Source organism: Sinohyriopsis cumingii, chromosome 3, assembly GCF_028554795.1.
Source record: "Sinohyriopsis cumingii isolate HCF-2022 chromosome 3, ASM2855479v2, whole genome shotgun sequence".
NCBI classification, from domain to species: domain Eukaryota; kingdom Metazoa; phylum Mollusca; class Bivalvia; order Unionida; family Unionidae; genus Sinohyriopsis; species Sinohyriopsis cumingii.
In genome coordinates, this window is record NC_142963.1 from 130,557,514 (window position 1) to 130,582,261 (window position 24,748).

General features: G+C 38.2%; 1 protein-coding gene and 1 long non-coding RNA gene across 2 annotated transcripts in view; both read right to left on the bottom strand.

The window, feature by feature from the left end:
• The window catches only part of LOC149803847 (uncharacterized), a 156,014-nt gene that overhangs the window by 104,183 nt on the left and 27,083 nt on the right, over nt 1–24,748 (bottom strand). The gene's annotated exons all lie outside the window — the stretch shown is intronic.
• LOC149803848 (uncharacterized) lies at nt 1,346–23,716 on the bottom strand. The gene is made up of 5 exons (XR_016419988.1): nt 22,881–23,716; nt 22,242–22,363; nt 11,403–11,517; nt 1,920–2,026; nt 1,346–1,467 (listed from the first exon to the last, which is right to left on the bottom strand). It is a non-coding gene; the product is annotated as an uncharacterized LOC149803848 (long non-coding RNA).

The following is a 24,748-nucleotide window of genomic DNA, read 5'->3' on the forward strand; positions in this document are numbered from 1 at the left end:
AAGCTCAAGTGGCATTTACAGAAGGTAAAGAGCCGCTATACTTGTTATCTTTTTAGGGATGTGCTTGGATTTTGCCCTCAAGCTGGAGCAGTCATAGGATATATAATAAATCGCCACGGTCGGAATTTATCCCCAAGCTGGGGTAATCGATGGGTAAAGTCTTATCCACAGTCGGGGTTTTATTCAACCTTCAGGTGCAAGTTTTTGTGCATCTCCATGCCCTTGCATAAAACACAGTTACACGTTTTTTTATATAGATATTTTTCAGTTGTAGACAGGAATAATAAGTATTTGCGAGTGTTTGAAATGAATGGGTTCATTATGAATTGAGTGGCACTACATTTCAAAAGCAAAATGGGATTGAAATGCAAGAACTGTAGTACGGAATTAGTGTTGGTTCTGGATCGTAGAATGGAATTGTGTGTGTGTGATTGGATTTTTAACGTAGCTTGAATAATTTTTCAGTCATATTGCTACGATGTCTGCAGTGTGGCAGTTTATAGTGATGTATAGCACTGGGGCATCATGCTGCAAACATGTAGTATGATGTTGCACCCAGTCACATTATCCTGACACCAGGCCGATCAGTCCTAACACTAACCTCTTAATGCTGAGCGTCTAGCGAGGTAGCTGTTAATACCATTTTTGTAAGTCTTTGGTATGACTTGGCTGGGGTTTGAACCCATGACCTCCCGCTTCTGAGGCGGACGCTCTAACCACTAGGACACCGGAGTGGTCAGAATGGAATTGTAACAATTACAATGGAAGCAATTTGTATTATGCTTGTTGGGGCATTCCTCACTGATGGCTGTCAGTGACATCATCATGGGAATGTGTAACAGCCACATTTTGTAAGAACGAGGTGTAGTTGGTGAACAATACAGACACTTTTCTGCCATTTCCACTGGCATCATCTCATATGATGTTATTTAAAAAAACTTCCTACAACATACTCACAACATATAAAACCTATATGCAAATCTGATGAAAGCTGCTTGTGTTTCTGAAACACATATTCCATACTGGTGGCAAGAATGTCCAAATCTACATTACAAAAATGAAAACATTACCATCCATCTAGGAGTTGCAAATGTATGAAATCCTCTTGTTGGGTTGTTTTACTAACAGGCTTTACAGCAGGGCCTTCCATTAGATTTAAATGTGGCAGGTAAGTTGACAAAGTAGGGTGGGGGGTTGGGGGGACCTACCCCAATGGGGATAATTCATTTTTTTTTTAAAGTAGCATGGTGTAAAGTAAAAGTAGATGGGCTGATAAGGAATCCACTGAATTTACAGACTAAAGGTTCAGACATTTGTTTTTAAGAGAAAAATGAAAGAAGGAAACAATACAACAGATATTTTAATATGACTTTAATGTTTATTTTCTAGATTTAATTAAGATTATGAATCAGAATCAGTCTCCAACTCCACTGTAAAGTTTATCTATTACTTCTTCTGCTCAGGCACCTGCAAATTAAAACAAAATTGTAATGCTTAAATAAAGTCATATCATCTCAGCACTAGTTACATATGCAGAAGTCATGTTAATCAGCATTATAAAAATGTATGAAATTTTCTTCACTGCACTTGTGCTTCCCTTACTATCGTTAAGCCATGATACAAGATAACTTTGCACTTACTTGTCATTTCTGGCAAGTGGATGGTGCAATCAATTTGCACAAAGATGAATTTATTTCATCCAAATATTTCATGTGAATAAAAATTCCAAATGGAGGCACTTGTCCGATCAGACAAGATATATGCATATTGTAGTTAGCTGGACTCTAGCTCTGATAGTCCTGGGCAATAGGATAAGCTGATTTTGTTATCAGTTTAGAAATGCATCCGCTTTGCAAATACTATGCTTTAAAAGACGAAACTGAATCCAATATTGATGAAATAAGAGTCATTTGGATTACCTTGTTTTTTATCATTCTGCGTTGGTTGGGTGCATATTTGAGGGTCTCTGATATGGTCTCTTCCATTCCATTTGCCTTTGCTTTGCCATTAGTTTTCAAGCAGGCTTCTGCATGAGTAATACAATGTTTTAAAATAAGTTTCACAACAAAGGATGCATTGCATTTTTCTAAATGCCAGCAATAATCAATGGAATATTTTTAAAACATGTACTTTGAAATGTGTCTCAAGTTACTTTATCAATTCATTTAAAAATCTCTGGCAAGTCACATGAAAAACACAATTTAAATCAAGCCATACTTACTTATCAAAGACTTTCTCATTCACATCCTTTACCTCACACAATAAATATCAGCAACACCAACATTAAATTCACACAATCAGTACAAAACCTAGGTGTTACTCTGGACAGTACTCTCACATTGCACCAACATGTCATGAACATATGCAAGGCTGCGTATCTTGAGCTGAGACGCATCAGCTCCATTCTCAGATATCTTTCAGTTGATGCCACTAAAACACTTGTGTGTTCATTACTGCTTTCAAGACTGGACTATGGTAACTCAATTCTGTCTGGTTCATCTTAATATCTACTGCAGAGACTTCAAAAAGTTCAAAACATAGCTGCTTGGATCATACTTAGAGTACCACAATCAGAGCACACCTCCCCGCTGCTCTGTACCCAACACTGGCTATCCATTCGATCCAGAATCAAACACAACATTAGTTCTCTGTGCTACGTTTCACTGACAGACTCTAGTCCAACATACCTATCCGACCTCACCTATGTGTACACACAAGCAAGATACTTACACTCCTCTTCCGACAATCATATACTCATTATTCTCACTATGAAAACAAAGTCACATGGACAGCATTCTTTTGCATACCAGGGCCCAGCAACATGGAATGAATTGCCCACTGAACTTAGACACAAAGACGCAGTGATCCCATTCAAGAGTGCTCTCAAAACTACTTATTCTGACTACAAAAACAAACTTAATGACTTAATAATGTTAACTACCTTAAATATTCTCAGCATGTTTTTGATGTTTTCTAATTTCATGGTGTTTGTTTTTGTAATCATATCATTGTGTATGTTTTTATGTTGTCTAATGTTGCAAAGCGCTTAGAGCTTCTAAAGATTAGGCGCTATACAAAGTCCTCATTATTATTATTATTATATTTAGCTTGGATGAATATTTTTTAAATCAGTGGCCATAACTAAAAAATGGGATTTTGTTTTATGATCATAAAAGTATGTTGGACACCATCCATGATGTACAATGCTGTCTGACATTTCTATGCACCTAAGGTTTCCATCTCAAATATTAAAGCAAAATGCATACCGAATTTGACAGATTGATGAAAATAAAAAAAAGCAATGCTTACCATTTGAAAAGAGGCAATTGTCACTAGAATATTCTATTCAAAATGATATTAATTTTGGACACAGGGGATACCACCCCCATGTTTTCCTGACTCGTGATATGTCGGCCTATTCTGTGCACAGCTTTAAAAGATGTAATGTTTATCCATCGAGCTATAGAAATGAAATACATTTACTGTAGACTGTTTCTGTCAGCAGTTAAGTTGAGTAATTAGGTCAGGTTTATAGCTAGTTTACAAAATTCAATGTAGAATGCCAATAAATGACAAGATGTATTTTTGCAAACTAAAGTGATCTTGAAAAAAGATTAGTAAAGTTTAACATTTTATAAAAAATAAGCTATTATGTGGAAAAGAAACAACAATGAAATAGGATGCAATGTGTTTACGTCTAGTTTTGGAAGGTACCGTCTCTAAGGTACCGTCATAATTGTACCGTAGTTTAATGGGTGGAAAGGCCATTGAAAGGTAAGGGCAGTGCGGAGACCATCGAGTATGTTCCAGAATAGCTGAATCTTTGTAGATACATAGATCCATTCGTAACTTCAGTCCGCAAGCGAAACACTGTACTTCGTATCCCAATCCTGACTCGGGTCAGAAGTAGACAAATCCTGTTCTAGCTAAAACATACGAAGAAGGTAATCCTTCCCTATCCGTAGGCCATTTTTGAAACATGTCCAATCGACGGGCACAATCACAATAGTCAGGTAAGAAGACTGGAAAATGGTAGGGTTTGAACTTGGAGTTCTCACTGGATTTCTCACTCGATTCTTGCTGCGGCGAAGTCATCCTTCTGGTGGGTGGCTATCCTCTTACAACCAATGTTTTATACCGACATGTCCATACGGCAAAGTAAAGTGGGTGGGAAGCCGCACTCGCTTCTGCTACACGATTTGATAGACTTTTTCCAAGGGTCGACTGACGATGTGGTGTGTGGGTAAACATACAATCTTGTTGGGTTGATAGGTGGTCACTATCTCTAGACTGCAAGGCTTCTTTCAATATGCCAAAGTTGACCACTCGACTGGTACGATAATTCAGAGTAAGTCCTTTCACTTTACACTTCGTGTGCACTTCTCCTTGTTTGGCCCAGTATTCGTAGCCGTAATTTTTGGGACCACCACTAACGAAACTTAGAATCTTGTCATCGGGGTGCTTGACTGTCCAGGCTCCTAAACGGTCTCCTTCGATGTCAGGGTGCTGTTGACTCGGGTGATCGATATAAATGCAACTGTCCATGTCAAAGTACAAGACACGTTCCCCTAACAGTTCTAAAGCTTCGTACAATTTTAAGCGAGCATGAGCTGTCATGTAAGCTGCAATGATGACATTTCCAAAGGGGTCATCTTCTACAAAGTTCAGATCTTCTTCGTAATTCACCAAGATCAAATCCTCACGAACGACGTGCACGTGTTTCATGAATTTGGCTTTGTCGTGAATCATCTGAAAGTAGCGGGAAGGTTCGGTCAAATACTCCGTCTTGGGTAAACACGGTCATTGTGCCATTTTACCCCACAAGCAATTTAACATCACTTTGGCAAACGATCGCCTGCCTTCGTTTTTCTCAATGTGATCTGAAGTAATGCCTTCTTGTGCCCAGAATTTCTCTCTGAATGTCTTTTGGTCTTCGGGAGTGTGACACCAGGACAGATAGCCACTGGCTTCTTGCTCAGTTTCAAAAAGGCATCCACGTAGTCTGCGAAAATGCCTTTCTGCGTGGGGTCACCCTTGTGGAATTATTGTGTCTTGGGAAAGTGGCAAATTTCGTACACTTCTAACAGTTGGTATCCCATGTTCAGAGCTTTGAACAATTCTACGCTGACCCATGTCCCCGTCAAGGCCCGTTCTTCCTGGGTGTGATGACAAGGTTGATCTTGGTTGCACGTTTCAGCACAAGTACGGCACAAAGGAAACATAAGTTTGCCTTGGCAATGGCGAGGTAAGACGGGATGGTATAGGTTCGTGGGAGGCAAAACTTTGCACTTGATCAAGCCTTCGTATTGTCGAATGTTTTTTAGGTCGATGTGTTCGGTGAACAATTGTGGGTGCCCTGCAGGAAAGCAACAATATTTGCACACGTAAGGATACAGTGAACACACGTCCAAGTATATGATTTCTTCTCCTTTCTCTTCGTCAGCTTGGTACAGCAAACAGGTGGCATTGGGCCTTCCTCCGTACAAACTATTACTTGGGTTCAGGGGGTCCATGAACTGGTAACTTTCCATGAGGCGTTTAAACTCGGGATCGGTGTTCAAACGGTGATTGTATTTGTGTTCCCACATTTCCACCACTTGGTATCCTTCCTGTTCTAACTTTAGGCGTGGCTGACAAATGGCCTGGTACAAGTCTTCCATGGTTCGTTGTAAGAACTGATTTTTAGTGCCGCGGTCAGGGTAACAGACGGGACATCCGTGAAATAAGCAACCGTTAAACTCGTACATGATCTTAGGGTTTTCTAAGTCCCAGCCATTGACCGAATGCATTCCGATGATCTTTCGCCCTGTCCGTTGCGGGCATGCTGAATCCATTTGTCTTCCTTGTCGCACAAGTAATGCAACCAGCATGGGGCTTTGACCGAGTATTGACGTTTGACATAGTTGGTCGTTTGAGGACTGATGACAGCCACAGTGTTTTCAAGCATGAATCGTTGTCGGTAGACTAAGGAACACGCTTTGGCAATGGTGCAAGCCTCTTTTAAATGATCAACCCCTCCATGTTCCATGAACAGTTCTCGAAATTTTCCACAGCATCGCCGTAAAATGTCCATGTCGGAACGACGATACTTTAGCATTTCTTCCTGAAAGTCGAAAGGGTCGGAGGCGTGAGCCTGGTACCAAGCGTAGAAAGTTTCTCGTTCGGTACGCATGTTGTCAGGGTCGTAATAGTGAGCCTGAGGCAAATGGGGTAGAACGGCGTGTTGATTGGCTTCTGTATTGAAAAAGTGTGGAAAGTACCCTTTAGCCATTTCTGTCATTCCAAACATTTTAGGCATTCGACTCAAAGGCATGGCTAAGTAGCTCATCGAATCTTTAAACTGCACTTGTCCCACTTGCATGAAAATGATTTTGGCTCCGTTCAAAGTGATTTTAGGACGCTCGATGCCACGTTCCGTATAACATCTCAAAAGAAACTGTCCATCATATCCGGAGAAATTGTGAGCCATCACCGTGGCATGACAATGACAATCTCCATAATAATGTTCGATGTCCTCTTGGCTCCACGTCTTGTCGATGGGGTCTAAGACCCATTGTGTGAAATCGGCTAGTGTGTTCGGTCCTTGAAAGATTTTTTCACGCCCTCCAGGAATCTTACTGCAGTGAGGGCAATAACTCAAGATAGGTTCTTGAATCACTTCTCGCATGCTCGATGAGCCACGCAGAAATTAGGAATGTGAATACTGATCTCTTGCATGCATTCGAAATCGAAAAAGATGAAATTGCCTTTCTTCTTCTTGTGACCATCCTCTTTCTCTGGTTGGGATTGGTATTTTTGTATGTAGCATTGGTGTTCCAAGTCCACAATGCAGTGACAAATGTGACATTTTTTCTTTCCTGAACATACGTGTGCCTTGGTACTGTTGATACATAGACCTTGTCCACACATTGGGCACAATCTCAGGAGTTGACAAGCACATTTCTTCTGTGAACCTTGCATCTTCAGATGTTGTTGGTAACAGGCAGGGCTGACAAATGTGCGCAGACAAGCAGGACAATGCACTGGTTCTTGCCCTTCGCTCAGACAGGGTTGAGAGGCCAAACATCCTGAGCATTTCGATCCACAATGTTTGTGTTGCTCTCGATTATTATAACCATCATAAGTCACATTTCTCACAGTAATATTTGTATCCCAGGAATCCAGTGATAGTGGTAATGGTATCGAAATGGTCATCGTGATGATAGAGGTGAATGTATTTTCCATCCTTAAAGTCTTTCCCTCGAAACAACAGAGACCCGCGCACTTCTTGAGGGTGCACTTTCAAGGTGTATCGTGGAGCTAGGGCATCTTGCAATTTTTGCATCTCAGGAATGCCACAGGATGTGTCTTTGGACAGGCATGCTTGTTGTAACAGAAGTTCTGCTTCATTTCGTTGTTTGGCTCGGTTCGATTTTCGAATGTTCTCCCAGGCTCTTTTCCATTCTACCGTGTCGTTCTTGTCGGCATAGGTTCATCCCACCACGATGGCTCGGGCTAAACACATGTGGTCTTGAAAATTGTTAATTTGGACAAGACTTGTTTTGGTAATGCGAAGGTTGTTGACCAATAAGGTCTTTCTGCATTGTCCGGTCCCTTGAGGAGGAGAGACGTGGGTCATGTCCAGTGTGGCTTTTCCATCGGTGATGTCAAACTGGTCATTAGATTGTTGCACGTGTTGAATCTTGTCCATGACTTTGGAAGTGGTCAATTCTGCAGGGCTGCTAAACTCAATCCAAACAGGGGATTTCAAGCCGTCATGTTGTATGGAAAGTCTCAAGCGATCATCTTCTTTGGGTTGACATTGTCGCTTGAGTGTGGTGAGCAAAGAATCCCACATGTCGGTGATGAACCCTTTTGCTTTCTCTAACAGTACTTCAGACTTGAAATCTTTAAACTTCACTGTGTATTTGTAAGCCGTAGTTCTAAATTTTCTAGAGGGACGCTTTTCCGTCTCTCGAATGTCATAGTACTTTTCAGGGTTGACTAAGGATGGTAAACTTTGTTTAGAGGGTTTGGATTCTGGTTCACTCATGTCCTCTTCAAAATCACTGGCATGAATTTGTGCCAAGACTTCAGCCCTAGTACGAGGCGATAGATCACGTTTCTGCCTCTTACTTTCTTCTTCTTTCTTCTCAAATGAATTGGATCATTTCATCTCGATAGCAAAAAGTCAAATGACTAAAGTTTAAACACCATGGATTAATTTATAGTCATAGCAGACCAGCGTATATAAAGGGTATGTGTCTTGTCCTTTCACTATTCATTTCACTCTCAAACTGAGCACAACAATGGAAGAGACTACCAAGATTGAACGTTTCATCAGAGCTTTGCGAGGGGTCATTAGAAAATTCTCTTCAGACCAGCCGAGGGACTACTCTCCTTCCTTTCAAGATAAAAGTCAAGATACTTGCTATATCTGTCAGAAGAAAGGGCATTGGTCTTCAGAGTGTCCAGACCGTCAAAAAAGAAAAAAAAGGGGTTAGAAGAGACAAAAGTCAAGATACCTGTTATTATTGTCAAGAAAAAGGACATTGGTCACCAGACTGCCCAAAAAAGAAACAAGAGGAGTCAGAAGAAGAGAGGGATTCTTCAGAGGAAGAGGAAGAAGAAGAGGAAGAAAACAGACAGGTGAAGAAAAAGAAACAGGAGAAGAAAAGAAGGGAAGAAAGTGAGGAGGAAGAGGAGGAAAAGACTATGACGGTGAAGAAATTAAAAAAACAGAGAGTGAACAATGAGACAGAATAAGTCTATGAACTTTTTAAAGTGCTCTGTTGTGAATTGTGAATTGTAAATATTTATAAAAGAATAAATTAATTATAAAAGGTAAGTGTCTTTGGGTTTTGATTTTAAAATAAGAACCTACACTCACGCACACTCATACACAGACAGGTACTATTGGGTAAAATGTTTTTTTTTAGTTATTGGCAATTGAAAGCCTATCTCTTTTCGAGAGACGTGGATGGCCCTGAAAAGGGCCTTTTTTGGTGTAAGGGGTGAGTTTAAACAATCAACTTTAACTATCTTAAGCCTTTGCCATGGCCAAGGCCTACTTCTGGACTGCGTACTGTTGATGATGATTTCGTTGAAATCTCTAAGGATGGTGCAGTAGGCGTAGTCACAGGGTTGGAGTGTTTAGCTTGGGAAGGTCGTATTCTCTTCGGCCGTAATAAAGAAGTCTGATACATCTGTTTCAGACTTCTTAACTAAAATGTCTAACAGTACCGTGACCGTTTGATTTTGACACCCTTGTTTCTTTGCTGCTGCGTCTTCTTCTTCTTGTTTTTTTCTTACCTCTTCTTCTTGCTGCTGTTGCTGTAGGAGAAAAGCTTGTTCCGCTTCCTTTTGCTGTTGTATAAATTTCTCCAATTCTTCTTTCTGTCTCTGTCTAAAATTTTCCATGTGCGGTAATGAAGGAGAAGGTGACGAAGGTTCAGGAACAAATTCTTGCAAGGTAAAAAAATCCACAAAATCCCAATTCACCTCTTCTGAAAGTAAGTCTGGGTTCCCTTGGGTAGTCTCCACCATCAGTGCACCCAAACTGATCGTTTTCTGAGTTTCCGTCATGTTGAAAAACTGTCGCTTAGATTGACTACGCACAGGCGCTAGCGAATCTATATAGACTATGTGACGTCACAGACTGCTCTCTTCGGATTGGACGTGGGCTGACTGAATTTTGTAACGCGTGTTTGGATTGGTCAACAAACTCAATCCGTTTCAATCCTTCCTCCCCCTATAAATAAGTACAGTTCACTGCATTCCTTCACCTGTTACTCAGCACCCCAACATGTGGACCGATGTACAATCTTCAACGCTTGTGTCTTCGATAATGTTCCGGACGGACATATCAATGTATGTCCGATCCAACTGGACAGTTATCCACAGGACAGACACCAGCCTGTGGATGCGAAGAATCTTATGTGGAGCATCAAGGATGCCTCAAAAGAGTCTTAATCTATGGTCCTGCAGTCAGGCACAGCCTAAGGTCAAGAAGAAGATGTCACAGATGCCCTTTATGTTAAGGGTATATTAACATAAAACCAAAGGCCCTTTTCAGGGCCATTCCTATCTCTCGAAAAGATCTTGACTTTCAATTGCCTACCCCTTTTTTTATTTTTTTGTTTAAAAAAATAATAAAAAAATAGAGACCCCTCCCTGTTTCAATTTTCGCCTGTTCCATTTTCATAGACCCATCAGGTCGGGACCTTATTAAAATAGGGTCCCGACCCTGTTCCATTTCCCCTAGTCCCAAGACAGTCCCACGATTTATTCCCCATGTTCAATTTCCCTTGTCCCTAGAGTGAATAGTTTTTTTTCTTTCTCCCATGTTAAATTCCCCTTGTCCCTAGAATGGATATTTTTTTTTTTTCTCCCATGTTAAATTACATAGTCCCCAGAGTGGATATACCCTTTTTAACATGGAAGTTCCCTAGTCCCTAGACCGTCCCTATTCACTACTACCATTGTCATTACCAGCCTGAAACCAAATTTAATGCCATTTGTATAAATTCATTTCAAATAAATATTATGATATAGTTGAAGTGTAAAGTCAAGCAAGTATTCTGTTTGCAGATTTTACATTTTAGATATTATAGTAAAGTCATATTTTCTCTTGTTTAGTAAACTTTATTGCAACTGGTTCCAAAATAGTAAATCTTATTTAATGTTCATTCACCAGAATAGGTATTAATACAATCCCGAATTAACTGTATGGTACTAAAATATACCCCGATCTTGTGTGAGATTGTAATATACAGAACTATACCTCAAGACAACAATAATATATTGAATTTATATTGTATCAAGACTGTCATGGTTATGAACTCCAACTTTATTCAGGTTTTTTCATAATAAATGATCATCTTGTGCTATGGTTGAAAAGAAATCAAAGTTCAGTTTAACTCCATTCTCTCCACATTTGTAAGTTGTTAAGAGGCATACTCATCCTCAGTGTTATAGTAAAATGTAATCTTATTTGGATCAATCTTGGTGGTGTAATATATGAATGGAGAAAGAATATTATCATCCAGATTAAAATATGTTTTATTCAGACTCTACTAAAATTTTTAGTTGGATATGGGTTACGGAGCCTGATGTGTACGAACAAAGCAATGTGTACCATGACCTTTTTAATTTAACATTTTAAACTCCTGCAGAAGAAAGAGATTTTTTAGATCCATTAATCTGTATTAACAAAAACATTTCTTCAGTATGATTTTCAATTACTTAGTATTGACAAAACTCATATTTTAAAGTTGTTGTTTTTTTGTGTTTGGTTTGGCCTTTTATGGTAAACCAACACAAGTAAGTTATTTAGTGCCAAGGCACTTTAAGTATAGTGCCTTGCCCAAGGACACACCATGGTAGCTAACCCAGGTTGGTCTGATGGTAGAATTTGAACCTACCTTATTTCACAGGTCCAGAAAGCTAACCACTGAGCCACTACAGCTCCCCATCTTATAGTGGAATGCTGGTATACTTTATGATCAAGAAGGATGGGTTGGGGTATGCATGTTGCATCTGAAAAAAGTGATGGAATTTTTGTTTACATAATATTTTAGTCATACAATATGAATCATTTTCTATAGATTTAAGATGTATCAGATCAAGTTAAGAAAAATCATATATTCTGTTTCCTGGGAATGTACTAAAATTCACTGTTATTGTTTGATTTTTTGGTAGTAAGCTTACTTGGTATTTTTTTCTTTTTAACTTGAATACCTAATTTGTTAACATCCTATTCTAAATCTTCAGAGTTCTGTCTATTAAGTGACAACTGCTGATACATGTAGGGAAGTTTTTGTTTATATCTTTTGATTTTTGTGATTCTGGAAGTTGCAGTGTTTGTTGTTGTATTATAACCATTTCAGTAATTAAATGAATGCAGAGTATACTGCTCTATAAATGAAATTTAAGTGAAAATAATGTAAAAGTATGTTTCACTGCAAATATAAATTGTTTAAAATAATATATCATTTATCATATGACTATTCAATTGTGGTAACTAGTATTCCATCCAATATCTATATATTAAAATATGTCTTTTCATACAGCTGGTGATCATTTAGATACAAGTCCAATTGAACATAATCAAATTATCAATGCAGGTGTTTTTATTAGTAGTAGTATTGCAAGTATAAGTGTTAGTATTAAGATTTCATATACAGGTATGATAAGTGTATCATAATGTTTAAATGATGCTCCTTGTTACAACATAAAATATGTTCATTGAAACAAATGGTTCACTGGTAAATTGGCAGCAAAGGTCTTCACTGAATTATGTTGCATAAACTATTTTACAATAAAACATATATGATGCATCTCAATTATGATGAATGTGAGGAGGAGGATTAATAATAATGCAATTTAAGTTATCTTCATAACATAAGTTCTAGCAGATGTGTAATTTTTATGTGGTTCATCATCAGTTTGAAACTGGTCTGTGATTTCTGGATCTGGACATACCTGGTCCCCTGCTGTTGTGCTGCTATGGTCTTTACAGTTCATTAGGATATCAGTTACACTTGGTTTACATTTAGAACCCCATGGGATGGAATGCCCAGTTTGAAACTGAGAGAATGGTTAATTATCCATAATATAACTCCTGCAGTTATTATTAGGTTTGATATCAAGGTCTTTCTTTAAAAGCTTTTCAACTCAGGTTCTGTTCTACCATACAGATAAATAAAGTCAAATTCAAGGCTTTCTGATTTGTCCAGTTTGTTTCATGTGTTGCGGCAGACAGACTGTATATTGCCACTGTACCATATAAATATCAGTGCTTAGTCTGCTCTCAGTTGCTGTGGTTTGATTAGTTACAAGTGTCATCACATGTGACTAATTATTGACCAATGTAATGAAACTTGTATAATTAGAAGGCTGTATTTAAAAACTCTAAAGATCTTAAAAAGAAAATTGGATCGGGGTAAGTAAAACCTTTTACTTTGACCATTTGGCTAGAAAATAATTTTCAATAAGTTTAAATTGGATAATAGTAATATAATAATTAATTACACAAATCAGAATAAAAGCTATTTGCATATCCCCTTACAGCTGTTGCTTTTTCATAGTACTAAGTAGAATAAAGTATAGTTAAGACAGATAGCTTTAAGCTAGAATTAAACTCAAATAAATTGCAAGAAATCAAAACAAACCCAGGATTAAAATTAAAGAAATATCCCATCATATATACCTTACATCAAATAAAGAAACTCAAGATGGATAACAACAAAATTAATGTCACATCATCAAATAGTTATCTCAGCTGCCTGGTCAACCTAAAGGCAGATAAACTAAGGCAAACTTACTCCGAAGCAGTCTCATCCCCCCTAAGAGAAAAACGACAGATACAGTTCTTAACGCCAATTTTCAACTCGACCCCAACTGACTCGATGAGTAGACTCTACCTGTCACCAAGCGTAAACGAGAATGTGGACAATCTACCGAGTAACCGCAAAACTACATCCGACATGAGTACCCAAACTGAGGAACAATACTCAACAAGCACAAAAACAACCCAGACCACGCTGGTTAAAAACACTAGCAGCCAGGGGACTCAAACTGAGAACCTACTAGATGAAACAGAACGCCCTCACCCTACCACAAATAAAGCAGTCACACACGACTCAACAAAAGGTAAGAATAATAGGAAAACCAAATCCCAAATACCAGTTAGAAAGAATAAGGAACACACTAACTGTCAGAATACAAGACCCAGCAAGCCGGTTATGGACAACGAAACAAAGTCAGCTAAAGAGACAAACACCAGGGGAAAAAAGACCAGTCTGCAAAATATCCAAAACAAGAAACACCCCGCTGAACTGACTCTCTTCGTCAAGGGAGTAAATTCCAAAATAACGAAGTTAGCCTTTAAAACCATAGCATGGCAATTGAACAAACATCACCAAGGAGAATTCACGCTTAAAAGCACTAGAGACGACTTGCTGATAATCAAATGCACCACTGAACAACAGATTGCCAAATATATGGAAATTGAAAGAATAGACCAAATAAATGTTCAGGTCACTAGACACAACAGAACAAAACAACACATAGACCCAAACCCCCCAAAAACACACAACAAAGGAGTCATATACGTATCAACTCAAAATAAAACCAATGAAATAGTAGACTACATAAGGAGTAAAGGACAGGAAGTAGAGAAAGCAATCCGCCTAAAAACAAGAAGGGGAAAGGATAGCACTGCAGTGGTACTCTTTTTTAAGGGCGCCACCCCAGAAACTATCAAAATAGCCGAAAAACTCGAGGCTAAAAAAATTTTTGCTTTCAAAAACAAACCACGGTTCTGTGGCAACTGCAAAAATTGGGGGCATTACTCTAAGAGTTGCGGAAACCTATTCCGGTGCAATCAATGTGGTCTTCACCACCCAGACCGGAAAACATGTAGCGCCACCAATCAGCACTGCGCTAACTGTAGTGGTAACCACAAACCAAACCACGCAGAATGCCCCAGGGCTCTTAGAGAAGCCCTAATAGTCGAATATATGATCTCCCATGGGGTAAACTATAAGCAGGCCAAAACAAAAATCAGGATACCAAAAACAAAATAAATAGGTAGCACCCTCACTGGTAGGAAACACGCATAAAACGAAAACAACAGTAAATTAAACAAACTATTAAGACTTTTTGCACTAGAGATGGATTCCAGAGCAGAAATCAAAATATGGCAATGGAATGCACGCGGCCTTAGGGCCCACGCTGACCAACTAAATAACAAAATACTTGAACAGGAAAGAGAACCAGATGTTATATGCATACAGGAAACCCACCTAAATGATACCTCACGTATCCCAAACATCATAGGCTACAACACCAAATACCTAAAGCATCGATCCCCCACAGCAAGAGGAGGGGGCTTAGCAACCTTTGTTAGAGATGGAATTACATCAGAAATGCATAAATTAACAGATAGTAGACCGCCCAATGACTTCGAAATACAGATAGTCAAAATAACCGCTCAAACTAAGCAGGTACTAATCGTTAACCTCTATGAAACAAATGAGCAGCGCAATTTAAGTGCAGACGAAACAATCAAAATGATTAAAGACTGTGGAGAATGGGTGGTAATATGCGGGGACTTCAATGCGCACAACGAACTATGGGGGAGTCAAAAGACGGACATTAAAGGAAAAATTGTAGAAAAATGGGCACAAAAATGCAACTTAGTTTTTCTAAACAACGGAATGCACACCCGGATAGATGACAGAACAGGCCACACATCAGCAATAGACCTATCTCTATGCACACCAAGATTAACAGGCATTTCTGATTGGCAAGTTGATGAAAGCGACCCTATGGGAAGTGACCATTACCTTATAAATATAGAAATACAAATTAGAATACCTCAAAATAAAGCGTCCTTCACACCAAGATGGAAATACGAACAGGCCAACTGGATTAGGTTCAAACAGATAGGTGACTCAATCGACCCAGAAACCATATATCACCGGGACATTGACACCTTTAATGACAAATTAATAGAAACCATTAACACAATGGCCCAAGAAACAATTCCTAAAACTAAAGGAGTAGCACCCAAACCCACGGTGCCCTGGTGGAATAATGAATGTAAAATAGCAATTAAAGAGAAAAAAAGAGCTCTAAACAAATTCAAAAGAACTAAAAATAATAGGGACTTTAACTACTACAAGGAAAAGGAAAAAACTGCCAAACAAACTATTATGATAGCTAAACAAAACTCATGGAGAGAATTCTGCTCAAAACTAGATATTAACACAAAATCGAAGGAGGTGTGGCAAAGAATTAAAAAAATGAGAGGCAAAACTAAATCAATAACCCCCAACATACCTGGACAAAACAACAAACATAAGGCAGAATTATTCGCAAACTATTTCGCCAACATGTGTAGCAATACCAACTTAGAGGATAAGTTTAAAAATCATAAAAGGCAATTTGAGGAAAGCAACTCTGACAACATAAAGGAAGCAGGAAATAATGACGGCCCACTAAACCTTCCGTTTACAGAAGCCGAATGGAGAAAGGCCCTCGCCGGCAAAAAGACCACATCCCCCGGGGAGGATACTTTGGGGTATGAAATGTACAAGAACCTACCCAAAAAACTTGTCACAATTGCACTTAACCTCATTAATAAAATATGGGAAACCGGTACCATACCTATAAGATGGAAAAAGGCAGTAGTGGTCCCGATTCTTAAGCCTGGAAAACCCTCAAGCGATATAAAATCATACAGGCCCATATCACTAACAGACAATATATGTAAAATAATGGAAACTATGGTAACCAACAGGCTGAAATACCATTTAGAAAGCAAAGGACTACTAGCTAATACACAGAGCGGGTTTCGCAACTACCGAAGCACAATAGACCAACTCATGAGACTAGAAACCGCTGTCAAATTAGCATCTAGAGAAAAATTTTAAAAATCCAGATATGTTACAGCCATCTTCTTAGACATGGAAAAAGCATATGATTTAATGTGGACTAAGGGACTGATAAGTAAACTTAAACCATACGGAATAACTGGCAATATATACAAATTTATTGCTAACTTCCTAACCGATAGAAAGATACAAGTCAGACTAGGACAAGACTACTCCGAACGATACAAACTGGAAAATGGCACGCCACAATGAAGCGTAATCAGCCCAACTTTATTTAATATAATGATAAACGACCTGGAAACAGCGGTAAAACCCAACCACCTTGACTTATCCCAATTCGCCGATGACAGCGCCGTATGGAAAACTGGCAACCCAGCCAGCAGAGAAACGACCAAGCACTTACAAAAAGGACTAAACGATATAGGAAATTGGACAGATAAATGGGGATTTAAATTGTCACCTCTAAAAACAGTAGGCATAGTTTTCAATCCGGGAGGTGGCCACCCCCCACCCACTCCAAACTTAACCCTAAAGGGGGTACCCATCAAATTCGAAAAACAAGCGACACTCCTAGGTATGGTATTCGACCACGAACTCACGTGGGCAGCTCATATCCAAGAACTCGTAACGAAGTGCAAACGAGACATCAACCTCCACAGAAACCTCAGAGGGGTGAATTGGGGGGTTGATCAAAAAACACTCGTTACCCTATATAGAGCACTTATAAGAGCAAAATTGGACTACGGTTGCCAGGTATATGGAGCGGCGAACGCCACGTTACTAAAGAAACTAGACACAGTCCAATCAAAAGCGCTAAGGGTATGCACCGGCGTCCTAAATGGTACCCCCACACAAGATATCTTAATAATAGTAGGAGAACCCCCGCTAGACCTAAGGCGGAAGGAATTGATGCTGCGATACTCGACTCGAATATCAATACACCAACCCAACCACCTCACGCTACAAGCCCTCTTAGCATGCGACAAACCATTCGATACAAAAGGAAAAAATAAAAAAATACCTAGTGGGAAAATAATTATAGAATTAAAAAGGAAATTTCAAATCGCAAATATCAACCCAGAAAAAATAAGGTACTACCCAGACCCCCCGTGGACCTGTCCCACACCACAAATAGATCTTAGCTTACGTAAACTAGGACAAAAACAAAATGACCCGATAGGACTAAGAGCATCAATACTAACGTACATTGACAACAAATACGAGACATACACGCAAATCTTCGCAGATGGATCAAAAACCAAAAATCCAAATAAAACTGCAGCAGGGATAGTGATCCCAAAATTAGATGTCGCCGTTGGAAAAAGACTCCCAGACCAATGCGCTATATACACGGTAGAATTCATGGCAATACTAATGGCATTAACATACGTCAAAACATACCCCACAACTAAGGCAGTCATTCTAAGCGACTCTTACAGTGTACTACAATCGTTAGCAACAGACCAATCCAAGAGCAGACCTAATATGATTAATCATGCAAGATCGCTACTTAAAGAGATTGAAAAAAACAACAAACACGTTGAATTCATATGGATACCCTCTCACATCCATAATCCCAGGCAATGACAAAGCAGATGCAGAAGCAAAAAACGCCACAAACGAACCAAAAGCCCAAAATATAGCATACAGCGTCACTGAAATCAATAACATGGGACAAGATCAATGACATGTGGCAAGAGCTATGGGAAAAATCGGATGCAAACAGTCTAATACATACGATGATGAAAAAAGTAAGTAGAAAAGTCGAAAGTCCGACCTTCAAAAATCCATACGATATAACAATAATAAATAGAATAAGAACAGGTAAAACACTATTGGCAGGATGCGCAGGGAAACACATAAAAAGGGGACCAACCGAAAACTGCCCCTACTGCCCAACTCCAGAAACAATCGCACACTTAATAAATATATGCCCCAAATACAACCAGGAAAGGGCCGAACTAAAATCTCAACAGGAACAAATAGGAGAACGGTGGACATACCCGGAGTTACTTGTGGCAAAAAACAATAACATAGGAATGACCTATAATAACATCATGACATTCATTAACAAAATAGGCAAAAGGGGACAAATCTAAACCGAATGAAGGGTTGGGTATAAAGAGAGACCATGTAAAGAAATTAAAACCAATAAACCTAAAAGATCGAACCAAAAAAGAAAAAAACCAATCAAAATATTACAAATCACTGTTTGGGAATTGTGACGGCCGGCTCGGGCTAGTGGGTTCACAGACTGACACCGCCGCTCATAACCCGAACAATAAAAACCAGATAAGGACGAATATTACAAAATCACTGTTTTGGAATTATAATGGCATGCTAGGCCCCGTAGGTTCAAAAAAAAAAAAAAAAAGAAAGAAAAAAAGGAAAAAAAAAAAACAAAAAAAAAAAAAAAAAAAAAAAATATTAAAAAGTAAATCAAAGACCAGTCAAAATATTACAAATCACTGTTTGGGAATTGTGACGGCCGGCTCGGTATCGTGGGTTCACAGACTGGCACAGCCGATCATAACCCGAACAATAAAAACCAGATAAGGACAAAATATTACAAAATCACTGTTTCGGAATTATAACGGCATGCTAGGTCCCGTAGGATCAAAAAAAAATAAAAAAATATAAAAAAATAAAAATAAAAAAAATATACATTAAAATAAATCACAAATAGCTAAGCTAAACAAAAATAACAGGTAAATAGCCAAGTGGTAAAGCGAAGGGAAACAAAGGCAATCAAACCACCTCCCTCGAAGAAAACATCTCACGGCGAACATGGCAGTATCAAAAGGACGAGAAGACCAAAATAGAAACGGACACGGGATAAGGCAGAAAGAGCTGAAATAAAGAAGAGCAGGAAAAGGCACAGGATGAAGTTAAACGTCCTAAGGCAGTAAAAGAAGAAAGAACAGGACACTTGCAGACCTTGGGGAATGAAGGCAGAAACAATGAAAAGAGTATGCCTCAAATAATCAAACCACCCCCACCCCCCAGTATGAAAAGAATTGCCTTCCCGAAATCAAACAAAAGAAATAAGGCCACCCCCCCCCACATCTACTTATAAGTGTGAATGAGAAAGTGAGCGTGAATGTGTGTTGTCGGGATATGTGGGAAAAGCAGAAAAACGAACAAAAATGTCTATAGCCATCACACAAATATAGCATACACACTCCCTACCCACCTTTTTTTTCTTTTCTTTTCTTTTTTTTTTTCTTTTTTACAAACAAATTTTACCACATAGGGCTTTCATTCTGACCCACGAAAGCCCTCTTTTGACCAACAACTTACTGGCCCTGAAACACACTGATTGGTTTAAAGCCACACGTACGAAATACTTAACCAAATTGAGATCTCCAAAACAAAATAAAGGGCTACTAAAAGCCTACTAGATGTGAAAAAATTTTCGGAAAATTCAAGTACGCAAAGTACACAAAATTGAATAGACCTTACAAAAGATAGGAAAATTCACAACTCAGGAATATCTGAAGCGTATGTGACAATCACATGTTTGGCAAGATAGTACAGGAATAGCTCAATAAATATAGGGAACTGGGCATTGATTGCAACGAAAATTTCATAATACTGCTGCTGGTGTGCTTCGGTTACTGCCTGAAATGAGAGAGGAAGGAGATGCAGGATGCAGAAACAGACCACCAACGGAGTACAACGATGGAGAAGGTTGCAGCGATGAGAGCCTGGGTGGGACCTTTTGGGGCACCTGGGCTTCGGCTTGCTTGCTTGGGGGCATTGTATAAGTTAATCGCTAAATTCAAAAAGTACACAAACGTGTACAAACTAAACAGTCGCACATACCGAAAGGTGCACGTGACTTTAATCCAATGAATGAATGAAATGTGTGCTAGAGGGTAGGGTTAGCAGTTATACTCCCAATTATGTTTGTGATGAGCAAAAGCAGCTGCACAAATTTGAGCTTTTAGTTTGGTTCTGGTAGGGTCAAAGGATGCAGGTACATTTTACATTCATTTTTTACTAGAAATAGCTATTTTCAATATTTTTCTGTGACAAGGCAACTAAAAGAATCAGTATGTGCCTTATGCATGAATAAAGTTCACTAGTACTATAACAAATTAGCATACTTTTCATCACCCCTCTACCATCAAGATTTTTTTATATTTACCTCTGTAGCAGACACAAATAAAAGTTGGCAGCTCATTTGCAGACTAAGTTACGCATATGATCTCCAATGCTCATCTAACTGTGACAGGCAGTCACCAACAAGCCAACCTATTTCCATGCCTAACTCAAAGTAAATCTGAACCACATTATAGATTTAGCTTATGTGTAAATTTATAAATGCTAGGCTTGTGATAATTAGGTTCATGCCTTCTACCTTAAAAATTAGAGGAATGTCAAAATACGAAACTATCCAGTGAGACCTATGATGTTAATTTTAATCCCTATGGGATTTGTGACATAAAAAACCCAAATGCTTTATGTATTAAAAGGTAACTAATGGGGGCAGGATCTGCAGTGAATCAATGGTTAGTATGCTAGACTCCTGATAAAAATGTTTGTGTTAAAATCCTGTTATCAAGTCAACCAGGTTACCTACTGCAATGTACCCTTGCCTTACTCCAATTCCCTCAGTACTCAGTAAACAACTAGTGTTGCTGTACATAACAAAACCAGTCCATATTGATTTTACATATTTTACTAAATCCTGACAAAAATAATTCTCTAAATAAAGAATGATTAATATGTGATGGTCTCACATGTAATCAAACTCTTCCAAGCTTTTAATGATATGAACCGATTTATCAATGTTTATCAAATTTGCATGAAAAACTATTTCTTATTTGTCATCAAATATGTTCAATGTTTTGATCATATAAGCATTTCTGCTACATTAGATCAAAATAATCTTTTTGTCAGAAATAGAGCCCTTATAGTATTTGCAAGGTCAACCAATCAGATGCAGAATTTGAGTTTAATATGAATGAATATTTTTTTTACAAAATTGCTCTTTTGCTATATCTTGATGAGATAAATCTATTCACCAAGTCTGATGAAATTAATGAGAAATAGTTTTAAGAGCAGTAGCAAGAATGGCTAGTGAGATGTAGAACCACCACATTATATGCACAGATTTTGCTTATAGCCTCAGACATACAAGCAAATAATTAAACAAGTCAGATCTAAATTGGATCATAAACACTGTTGTGCAAATCATAAGAAACTCTGCCAATCAGATGCAAGGTCACTTCACTACCATACCTTTATCACACTCATAATAAGCATCATTGTGAAACTTGACTCTATAAGCCCAATGGCCAAGCATGATCAAACTTGAATCAGCAGTAGTGGTTATAACCTCATGTATTTGTATGCATCTTCACTTCTTCAATCTAGATCTCATTTATATAAGCATGTATTCTACGTTTAGTAAAAACTGCACTACATGTATAAATATTGCATGCGGTGGTAACATACTCAGATGAAAGATCACCTTATTATTATTAATGGTTAACACTCATCAAACTTCAAGGACAACTTAATGATTTTAGCCTATATTGTGGAAGTATGGCTTTTAGGCTGGTTAAAAAACTCAACTAATCTTATACATGATCACATGTATATACTTGGATTTTGCTCATTATTAGATTTATCCAAGATGTTGATTTAAGCCCAAAACCAAGTTTTATATAAACAAATTGATCAGAACTATGGACTCCAAAGTAGCTAATTTCTTACTGTTGAAAGACAGAAGGGGATGTGAAATAAATAACACTCTGGACCATTACATAAACCCACTTAGCCTATTGACCAGTTGAGATAAAATATCAACAATAATGTTAAATAAGATTGATAAATTATGTTTTCTCACATTACCTCTAGCCCTTTTCAACATGGATGGTATTTTTCTTCCACATATGTCAGCTCTTAATTAGTGGCCCTTTCCCATCATGAATGTTGTAGGTGAAACTCTCAGAATTAGGCTTTTTAATTTATATCTGTAGAAGAAAAAAACTATTGGTCTGCATATATCAATGTCACCATTTCTGTATTAGATTAAAATACCATATGTGTGTGTGTGTGTGTGTGTGTGTGTGTGTGTGTGTTAATTTTAGAATTTAAGCAAACTTGTCTCCATGTGTTTATTTTAAAACTGATGATGATAACACATAACAGGTTCAATGGATAAAATGTTATTTCTTACTTCTTACAACTGCTCATTATATCTGAATTTACATTCAATGTTTGTTTTAATTAACATATTTGGGATATTGGGCAAATTATTTATTTTGTAGTTTATCATTATATCATTTACCAGTCTTTTATCATTCAAATATGTAATATAGTACCATTATACTGACTTCATATTCTATATGATATCCCAGCAATACATATTAAGCAGATAAGTGCAAATAAAAATGTTCAGAATGTAAAATTTACTCCAAGCTCAAAGAAGATCAGCAAAAGATAATATCCAACAAATTACCAAACAAAAAGCGAAGTTAACGCAGTTACCTTTATTATGACGTCTCCAACACCAACGGTACTGTACAGCTACGTCTTCTGAGTTTTACCGTCATCTTGTCTTTCAAACCAGAATTAATTTCTTGAGCTCTTACAAAATGAAGAAACTTTTAAATACTATAATTTAAGCAGCTTCTTTACATGCCATCAGATAAATTATGGCACAGTGTTATGTCTGTCAGCAAAACGCAACTTCACATTTGGACGGGGCGCTGTGTGGGCATCGCCGACACAGCAACTGACATGAATTCTCTATTAGCAGACAATGATTCGGAATAAATCCTTCGCAAATCTAACATTCTCGATTTTTCATAGTTCCACTTTTCATTGTTGCATCTGTTTGATTGTACAATTGCTAATGATGTTCAATGAATCAACTTCAATTCATCTGCTGTCTGAAATCCCGGTTCAGTTGGTATTTTCTTCCGCGCATGATGCCGTGTAAATAAAAGATACGGTCGACATTCAAAGTGGTTTAGGTTAATTTATTATTTTTCTTTATTAAGGTCATTTGCAGAAAGTGTTTCGCTAGGGTGAGAAAAAAAAATATAACAAAAAGAAAACTTTCTTTTCCAACGCTAATACTGTATATATTTCAATTTGTGATTGATGCTATAAATAAAAAAAAAATGATAATAAAGCATTTTAGCCCGTGGCTTCGGCACGGCACTCGTTTTTGTGGGTTTTTTAAAATGTTGTTAGTGTTGTTTTGGGGTTGTTTTTTGTGTGTGTACCACACTAAAAAACATACCAGGTATTAGGCCTAACGTAGGAAAAGAAATTATCCTCTATTTATTACTATTCTTACTGTCAAATGACGCAAAAGTGATCAAATTGCTATTAAGATTTTGTTTTGTATAACACTTACCGCTCGTTTTCCTCGAGATAAAGCAGCCACTTCAAAATGATTATAAAATCTGTGACAGATGAAAAACGTGGTTTAAATAATTCGTAATCGCCTGCCTTAAAATACTGTAGGAATTTGCTAATGTATTTCATGGCCCTCGTTTGAATAGATACCAACGATCATGTATATCGACCAAATTTTGTATATTCCTGCCCACAATCATGTATTTTGTATTAAACCGTATATTACACGAGCGCTCTGTGGCAAACTCGGGGGGGGGGGGGGGGGGGTCTCTATTATACCCAGAGGCGTAGCTATGATATTTTGCGCCCGGGGACGAACTATAAAATTGGCGCCCCAGCCCCCTCCCCGTTTAATCACATTTTTGAATATTACCCTTGTTTACTTATTATAATGTAACGTTGTAAGCCTCATTTTGGCGCCCCTGTACCTTGGCGCCCGGGGACATATGTACTCCCCTTCCCCCCCCCCCCCCCGCTACGCCTCTGATTATACCTGCTGTATCAGTTGAGAAATATATTGAACAGATCAGGCCCCAATACTCTCGCTCTGAAAAACATTAAAATAATTATATGCAGAATATCGATAGGTCTCCCTCTTGCCGAAAATGTCAGCACCATATATATTTTGCAAGTAATGTAATGGGTATAATAACACACACACACACACACACACACACACACTTTTTTGGGAGTGGGGGGGGGGGCAACGGACAGATGCCCCCATTTCCCAAAAAAAATAAAAAGTATTTTATATTTGTGTATTTCCCCCTCAGATGTGTTCTACGTTTTATTAAAACAAAATTTTATATAAAAAATTTAGTTTTTAGAATTTTTGATGGGGTATTTATGTTTCCATAGTGTTATCTAAAGGGTTGTTCGTCCGAGTCTGGTTTCCCTCACCTTGCTCGAAGTTCATTCCCTTGAAATGTTTTGTAACCTTTGCTATATGTCGCCTAGGTCTCAGTGTTTGCTATATGTAATGGTGTTAT